General features: G+C 47.4%; 1 non-coding gene across 1 annotated transcript; it reads right to left on the minus strand.

Moving 5' to 3' along the window:
- Window positions 1-3002: 3002 nt before the first annotated feature.
- On the minus strand, window positions 3003-3076 carry TRNAG-UCC (transfer RNA glycine (anticodon UCC)). Its single transcript has one exon. It is a non-coding gene; the product is annotated as a tRNA-Gly (tRNA).
- Between the last annotated feature and the right edge of the window lie 6334 nt (window positions 3077-9410).

Raw genomic sequence — 9410 nt, forward strand, 5'->3', positions numbered from 1 at the left:
ATGATGGTGGCGGTGGTGGTGATGGTGGTAGTGATGGTGGTGGTGGTGATGGTGGTGGTGATGGTGGTGGTGCTGATGGTGGTAGTGATGGTGGTGGTGGTGATGGTGATGGTGGTGATGATGGTGGTGGTGGTGGTGGTGATGGTGGTGGTGGTGATGGTGATGGTGGTGATGATGGTGGCGGTGGTGGTGATGGTGGTAGTGATGGTGGTGGTGGTGATGGTGATGGTGGTGATGATGGTGGTGGTGGTGGTGGTGGTAATGATGGTGGTGGTGATGGTGTTGGTGGTGATGGTGGTGGTGATGGTGGTAGTGATGGTGGTGGTGATGGTGGTGGTGGTGGTGATGGTGGTGGTGGTGGTGGTGATGGTGGTAGTGATGGTGGTGGTGGTGGTGATGATGGTGGCGGTGGTGGTGATGGTGGTAGTGATGGTGGTGGTGGTGATGGTGGTGGTGATGGTGGTGGTGCTGATGGTGGTAGTGATGGTGGTGGTGGTGATGGTGATGGTGGTGATGATGGTGGTGGTGGTGGTGGTGATGGTGGTGGTGGTGATGGTGATGGTGGTGATGATGGTGGTGGTGGTGGTGATGGTGGTAGTGATGGTGGTGGTGGTGATGGTGATGCTGGTGGTGATGAGGGTGATGGTGGTGATGGTGTGGTAGTCACTGATTGAATCTGTTGTGTGCACCAGACATTGTTTTAAGCACTTTCTCAGGTACTAATTCTCACAGTGCTCAAAACAGCCCCATGGAATAGGCACAGGAAGGCTAAAGGACTGACTCCAAGTCACAGCTAGTACATGCTCACCCTCTGAGGTTAAAAAAGAATTCTCCCCTGGTCCCTTCTAGTAGCTGTGTGGTACTGTGGTCACAGTTGAGACTTCTCTGATCAGAAGTCTTCCTGCTGTAAGTACGAGGTAAGGATCCAACTGCATTTTCCCCCTGATGGCTCCAGTTAGTCTCAGCCCTGTTTCCCCGCTGTTTCCAGATGCCATCTTTCCCACACACCAAAGCCTTGAATGATGTCAGTCTATTTCTGGATTTTCTATGTGTTTCCTTGTCTGTGTAACCAAGCTCCAGCACCACACTTCTAATTTCTGAGGTTTTGTAACTGGTGTTAATATCTGGTAGGGTTTCATCTTGTCATTACTCTCCTTTCTCAGAACTACCCTACAAACTCCTGACTTGCTTATTTCTTCACAGTAATTTTAAAAATTGTGGTAAATTATACACTGCATAAAAATTACTGTTTAATCTTTTTGAAGTGTACCATTCAGTGATACCAGGTGCATTCACATTATTGTGCTACCATCACCAATATCCATTTCCACAACTTTAAAACAGTTTTGTCGGAATATAGTTGATGGGCTTCCTTGGTGGCTCAGCTGGTAAAGAATCTGCCTGCAATGTGGGAGACCTGGGTTTGATCTCCGGGCTTGGGAAGATCCCCTGGAGAAGGGAAAGGCTACCCACGCCAGTATTCTTACCTGGAGAATTCCATGGACTGTATAGTCCTTGGGGTCACAAAGAGTCAGACACAACTGAGTGACTTTCACTTTTTATAGTTGATTTACAATGTTATGTTAGTTTCAGGTGTAGAGCAAAGTGATTTAGTTATACATACATATATATATTCTTTTTTTAGATTCTTTTTCAGTTCAGGTTATTACAAGATATTGACTATAGTTCCCTGTGCTATACACGAGGTCCTTGCTAGTTATCTGTTTTATATATGTACTAGTGTGTATATTTTGCTCCAAAACTCCTAATTTATCCCTCTCCCCTTTCCTCTTTGGTAACTATGTTTGTTTTCCGTGTCTGTGAATCTATTTCTGTTCTGTAAATAAGTTCATTTGTATCATTTTTTAATTTTTTAAATTATTTGCATGTGTGTTTGGCCACACTGAGTGGTTTCGGTTCAGTTCAGTTCAGTCGCTCAGTCATGTCCGACTCTTTGCGACCCCATGAATCACAGCACACCAGGCCTCCCTGTCCATCACCAACTCCTGGAGTTCACCCAGACTCACGTGCATTGAGTCAGTGATGCCATCCAGCCATCTCATCCTCTGTCGTCCCCTTCTCCTCCTGCCCCCAACCCCTCCCAGCATCAGAGTCTTTTCCAGTGAGTCAACTCTTCACATGAGGTGGCCAAAGTACTGGAGTTTCAGCTTCAGCATCATTCCTTCCAAAGAACACCCAGGACTGATCTCCTTTAGGATGGACTGGTTGGATCTCCTTGCAGTCCAAGGGACTCTCAAGAGTCTTCTCCAACACCACAGGTCAAAAGCATCAATTCTTAGGCACTCAGGTTTCTTCACAGTCCAACTCTCACATCCATACATGACCACTGGAAAAACCATAGCCTTGACTAGATGGACCTTTGTTGGCAAAGTAATATCTCTGCTTTTCAATATGCTATCTAGGTTGGTCATAAGTTTCCTTCCAAGGAGTAAGCGTCTTTTAATTTCATGGCTGCAATCACCATCTGCAGTGATTTTGGAGCCCTGAAAAATAAAGTCTGACACTGTTTCCACTGTTTCCCCATCTCTTTCCCATGAAGTGATGGGACCAGATGCCATGATCTTCGTTTTCTGAATGTTGAGCTTTAAGCCAACTTTTTCACTCTCCTCTTTCACTTTCATCAAGCGGCTTTTTAGTTCCTCTTCACTTTCTGCCATACCGGTGGTGTCATCTGCATATCTGAGGTTATTTATATTTCTCCCCGCAATCTTGATTCCAGCTTGTGCTTCTTCCAGCCCAGCGTTTCTAATGATGTACTCTGCATATAAGTTAAATAAGCAGGGTGACAATATACAGCCTTGACGTACTCCTTTTCCTATTTGGAACTAGTCTGTTGTTCCATGTCCAGTTCTAACTGTTGCTTCCTGACCTGCATATAGGTTTCTCAAGAGGCAGGTCAGGTGGTCTGGTATTCCCATCTCTTTCAGAATTTTCCAGTTTATTGTTATCCACATAGTCTGTGAGTGGTTTACAGGATCTTATTTCCTGGATCAGGAATCGAACCCATGTCCCCTGCAGTGGAAGTGCAGAGTCCTAACCACTGGACCACCAGGGAATTCCCCTGTATCATTTTTTTTAGATTCCACATTTAGATGATATCACATGATGGGGCTTCCCAATTGATGCTAGTCATAAAGAATCCGCCTGCCAATGCAGGAGATGCAAGAGATGTGGATCGGGAAGATCCCCTGGAGTAGGAAGTGGCATTCCACTCCAGTAATTTTGCCTGGAAAATTCCACAGGCAGAGAAGCCTGGTGGGACACAGTCCGTGGAGCCACAAAGAGTCAGACACGACTGAGCAACTGAGTGCACGTGTGCGCGCGTGTGCGCGCATGTGCGCGCGCGCACACACACACACACACACACAATCTGACTTCCTTCACTAAATACGATAATCCCTAGGTCCATCCACGTTGCTGCAAGTGGCACCCTTTCTTTCTTTTTTGTGGCTGGATAATATTCCATTGTATAAATGCCACAACTTTATCCATTCATCCGGAACTTATTTTCAATCATCTCCAACTGAAACTCTGTACCCATTAAACCGTAACTCCTGTTCCCACCTCCCCCCAGACCGTAGAAACCACTGGTTTACTTTTTCTATGAATTGACTATTCTAAGCATCTCCCAGAAATGGAATCATATCGTATATGTCCTTTTGTGTCTGGCTTACTTCATTTAGTATAATGTTTTCAAGGTTCATCCACATTGTAGCATGGATTACGTTTTCATTCCTCATTATAAGTGAACAGTTTTCTATTGCATGTATGGACCATATTTAGTTTATCCACTCAACCCAGTGTATGAATGGACACTGGGTTGCTTCCACCTTTCGGTGATCGTAAATAACGTTGCTATGAACATGAGTGTAGCCAACATTAATTTCAAAATCAGTTTCTCCAAGTCCAAATACAAAAGTGTTTTTACTGCTTTTATAATTACCCTCTTCCCCCCCATACACATACCTCCCAATGGTCATTTATTATTTTGTTCAAATCACAGCACACTCTGGGCACCTTTTTGGCCTCATCTTTCCCCACGGCATTGCCACCTGCAGGCTTGCTGCACAGCATGCATTACCTTTCTTCCAGTAAAGCTGTCTCCCGTCTTCTACTTGGAACACCATGTTTCCTTTGCTCTCTGCCCAGGACTCCAGCTACTGGCTTCAGGGATTGGTTACTGGAATTTGGGGGTAGTAAATTGTTCTTCCTGCACTTACCTGCAGGTCTTACCCTCCTCTAGTCTCAGGGAGCTTCTAGAGGTCTCCAAACGTACCCTGGCCTCCCTGACTCGGGAGGGCCCTCCTTGTCATTCACCTCCTGCAGTGGCTCCTCTGGGAAGCCTTTAGACTCTCCCTTGTCTGTAACTTTGGGGCTGCTGGCTTCCTGCCCCTGACACTTAGCTCCTCGGCCCCATTTAGGAGCCATCTTTGCACTACTGGCTGTTCCCAGCTTGGGCACCTATCCCAGGCCTCTAGTGTCTCCATCATCCACTGCGTGTTTTTCCCATAGTACGTGCTGGTTTGAATTGAAATAAATGAAGACCACCTTCCTCTGCAAGCTCAGGCTCAAGTAAAGCAACTTGAGCCCTCCCATACCAGCCCTAGGACTTCAAAGCATCATTACTGACATCATCCCGCGGGGGGCCTGTGAGGTCTGGGTGCAGCCTACTTCCCCCTTAAGGGCCAGCTCTTTGTCGATCCTGGTCACCTCTAGGGTGCTCTGTGTCCCGGGTCTCTGGGCCCATCACCCCTTCCCCTGCCCAACTCTGTGACAGTGCTGAACAGCAGGGCGCAGACGGGCTGCCAGCGGGCTCCCGTTTATCTCTGACTCACTTCATGCTGTGCTCTTTACCCTTCAGGTTGTAGTTCTCCTGAAAAGTTCTCTGCAGCCTGACTTTTTTGTGCACATGTGCTTGTATGATTCATTGCATTTCATGCCCATCTTGTTTTTATTTCTAAATATTGAAAATTCACTTATTCGATGAATGTTTACTGAATGAATGTCCTTTTTGCTTGGCATGTGAATGAACACAGGAAAGATTTCTAATCTTGTGGATTTTGCATCCTTGTAGATCGAGCAAGAGAGCAGGCAATTAGCAAGGAAACAAAATAACCCAGCAATTTCAGAGAGTGAGAAATGCCAATAAAAAGCTAAAATGAGCTAGAAAATTATTTGGGGATAGGTGCAGAATAGTTTAGATTTTGGTGTTTCTGCTTCCTCCCTCTTATATCCTGCTTCCACGCTATTAGGAAGACCATGTACCACATGCAAAAACCCCAAAGAGGGTAATTGAGCCCCTCAGCTGAGCTCCCAGTAGGAAATTTAAGGCAATGAACTAGGAAGCAGTGGGTGGGGAGGCAACTTAAGAGAGGTTGCTCAGAAAAGGTATGTTCAGGGAGATGGTATTTGAACTAAGACTTGAAAAGTAATAAGGAGATATCCACATAGTATGGGGAGAAGGAACAGCACATGTAAAAGGCCCGAGGAGGGAAATTCATTCATTTCATTTGAGAGGTGGTAGGAGACAGGGGCATGAGATAGGTTGGAAAAGCAAGCCAAGATCAGATTAGGTAGGGCTTTTTAGGCTACACCAAAGAGGTTGAGCTTCCCTGGTTGCTCAGTGGTAAAGAATCTGCCTGCAATGCAAGAGACCTGGGCTCGACCCCTCGGTCAGGAGGATCGCCTGGAAAAAGAAATGGCAACCCGCTCCAGTGTTCTTGCATGGAGAATCCCCATGGACAGAGGAGCCTGGCGGGCTACAGTCCACGGGGTCACAAAGAGTCAGACATGACTGAATGACGAAGTACAAAGGGGTTGAGGACACGTGAGAAGTACAAGTGAGGGATCTGATTTGTAAAGACCTCTCTGGCTACAGTGAGGGAACCACGTACTGGGAAGGCCTGTGGGGCAAGTGAGAGGAAGAACCAGTCTATGAATTGGATTCTCTTTGCAAAAATTTAACCTATGAAGGATGGCAACATACAGAAGATATGTTGGGTATGAGACAGATGGAGTGACTCAAGTCTACAGAAGTCAAGTGGCTTGAGTGATTGCCTGGGACAGATGCTGGGATTCAGGAGGAACTCATGAATGCTCGAGGAGACTGTGGGGATGAGCAGCAAACACTCATTTACTTTAATTCCCCTTATTTTCCCCTCAGTCACCAGTTTGGTAAGAGGAGAATTTCAACCATTTGCAAATGATCCAAATGCCTGACTAACCTGCTTGCCACCCACCCCCACAAAAAGGAAGCCAGCCCCGGAGCTTGTACGCCTGCACTCGCCACAATCATTTCTTGTAACACAGCTCTTGTCTTTGTACATTATACATGAATAACTAATCAACCAAACACAAACCCACTGATGAAGAAAAAAAAAACATGCCTTGGATCGAGAATGTGAGCGGGGTAAAAAAAAAAAAAAAAAGAGTACTATTAATTTCCCTGGTCAATAACAAAAGGGAAGCAAACATGAGAGATATCTCGTTAGGGATCGCCTTTCTGAGCACTTCTAGGAAAAGAAACTTCCTGAGAGACGAGGAAATGAGGAAGGCGTGCATGGGCTGACCATCTCCGGAGCACACCAAGACCATTCTTTTTCCTCCTGGCACAGTTAGCGTAAGAAACATCATCCCAGGCCAACCAACTGGCCACTGAAACTTCCATCTGCTGGTCTCACCAAATCCATCAGTTCATACAGTAACCAACCAGTATTGAAGTGAACTCCCAGTGCTTTTGGAACTTTGATAACACATAGCGTCATGCTGTTGTTTAGCTGTTAGTAGGTGTCCAATAAACGCACCCTTCCTCAAACTCCCTGAATGAAATCTGTCTCTGCCTGCATCATTTCCCAGGAACGTGCTTCTTGACCACTAAGGGGGAACCCCTCATCTTCACATCTAGGGGTTGGTGTGGAGCCTTCCTCCCCCTCCTCCTGGACTTTTTGATGGCATCTGACACGGTTGAGCTCCTTCGATTGTTTTTTCTGTCACTGAGCTGGTTCTAATCTTTCCTCTAATCTGACTCTAATCTTTCCTCACTAACAGTCTCTCTGTCCTGATTGCCAGGGATCCCTTTTCCTCCTTTCACACTTGCACAAACATATGCCACAGACTCTGTTTCTCTCCGATCACTCTTCCCCTATAAGAAATGAATTGCATCTCATATCAAATCCATGCATGTATCTTTCATCATCAGTCACGCTCTGTGCAAAGTACCTGTTTATGGGCCCATCTTCCCAACTAGATTTCAAGCTCCTCTTGATGCCCTGGGGCCTGGCACAGAGCTGGCAGTTGGTAGATGCTCTAGACACACCAGTCCAACTGGGCAGACTAGCCTTCAGACTACCCTTGCAGGTAGATTCCCATTATATCATTCCCATTATACTGAGAGGGCACCCCCACTCAAATCTCAGGGAGTCTATATAGACATTGAAAACAGATTCCTGGTGCTAGCCACTAGCTTCTGCATCTTCAGGGCAATCATTGTGCTGATATTGCCAGTCATAAAAGGACTGTCAAGTTAATCCTGATGCTGCCTAAACACCGGCGTCCAATCCTTTTCATGCTCTTCCAAACAGGCTTGAATTTGCCAGTGCCTCTTTTAAAATATAGCCTGCAGGACTGAGCATAAAACTGCATGTGGCCTGAACCAGCAGCATGCTCTGGGATCATTGCTTCCCTCCTCACACTCTGCTGTTCTATTAATAGAGTCGAAGATTGCATTAGGCTTCTCAACAGCCTCCTTGCACTGTAGGACTGCATCAAGCTTGTGATCAGCTAACCCCCCGAGGTCTTCCTCATGAATGCCTTCTGTCAAGCCAGGCCTCCCCATCAGCCAGGCGGGCAACTGATTTTTGGAATGCTCATGATTATCTATGACCCAGACAAGAAGATGCCGAACCGGGTCTTGCCTTCCTTTCTCTAGTGGGACCTGCTGAGTGGGCGCCAGGCCTTGGGGGCCAGTTCAGAACCCAGAGGCGTGTCCAGCCACCACGGAGGGAACTTCAGGTGTCCGCAAAAGTGAGAGGATGGTGGTGAAATTCACTTTTGGGTTTGCTTCAGATAATTCTTAGGTCCATCCCTCCTCTCAGATTCTAGTCCTTCTCCATCTTGCTCTAATTCTGGGGCTTTATACTCAGAGCCTCTCGCTCCTGCCACCCATGGGCCCAGCCACACTTTTATTTCTTATGTCCTCTCCCAGCGATGTTATTTTTAGCATGAGCGTCTTACTCAGCAGTTTGCCCTGCAGTCTGGCCTCTACTGTCCTCGCATCTATTATCTTTTCTTTCCTCTGCCTCTGTGTGTGTGTAGTATCATGTTTGGCTGCATAGACCGGCTGATTTCCACTTGCTCCAATACCCCCCTTCAGCAATAACAGGGCGCTCCCTTCTCCTTCCCCTTCGTTCACTAGTTTTTCAGCCACTTGGAGTTAGCTAATTGGTAGTTGTAGAAATTGCAGAGTGGGCTACAGCGGTGAGTCTTGGTTTCATCTTCAGGAAACACCTAGAGCTGTGGGACTTGGGTCTCAGAATCTGAGAGCGGGGCCTTGAACTCTACCACCTGGGCTCCGAGCGGGGAGCGAGCTTCTCTTCCCTCCGCCGGCAGAGGGAACTGGGATGCAGAGGTGCGGGCAGGCGCTCCCGGCATCCACCAGAAGAGGGGGTCAGACCCACGGTCCTCCACAGTTTCTCCCACAGAGGTAGATCTTGTCCGGATGGCCTTCTGAAGACTCAAAGAGCAGAGGAGATGACTACAGCCACACTCCTTACTGCTGCTTTGGCCATGTCCAGTACTGTGTGATGGTAAAAAGCAAAGACTTTCGAATAAGTGGACCCAAACTTGGTCCAGACTAACGGGTGACTTTGTGGGCCTGAGCTACCCACTGGTTGCTGGTAAACTGGCGAGCTGATGGGGCCAAGGGACTCGGTGGTGGAGATGACGTTGAGAACGTCTGCGATTCTGCAGAGCATGAGTCGGCGTGGGTAGAGGGGTCCTGCATATCTCCAGCTGTGATATTTAGATTTCTGTTTGGCAAGGCAGGTCATGGAGTGGGTGGAGCGTGTTCCCAAGTGGGGACAGAGGTGGAAGGGAAGGTGATGGTGGCATGGTCTCACCCACTTCCAGGTGGAGTTAAAAGGCATAGCTGTTTTCTTGCGGCACCCCCCCCACCCCTGCCCAACCCAGTGTCTTTCGTCAAGACTAAGTTGGTAAGTGATTTGAAGAAGAAGAAGAAATGGAAGATTAAACCCAAGAGGCTGAAGAAAATGGTTTCCAGGTAGAGAGCACTGCTACTCCATTAACACAGCAGAGTGTTCATGGAGCCCACTGCCCACCCACCCAGGCAGTGCTGGGCGCCGGCCAGGCTAGGAGGCAAAGGGCCCAGTCAC

The sequence above is a fragment of the Bos indicus genome, chromosome 19 (genome assembly GCF_029378745.1).
Source record: "Bos indicus isolate NIAB-ARS_2022 breed Sahiwal x Tharparkar chromosome 19, NIAB-ARS_B.indTharparkar_mat_pri_1.0, whole genome shotgun sequence".
NCBI classification, from domain to species: domain Eukaryota; kingdom Metazoa; phylum Chordata; class Mammalia; order Artiodactyla; family Bovidae; genus Bos; species Bos indicus.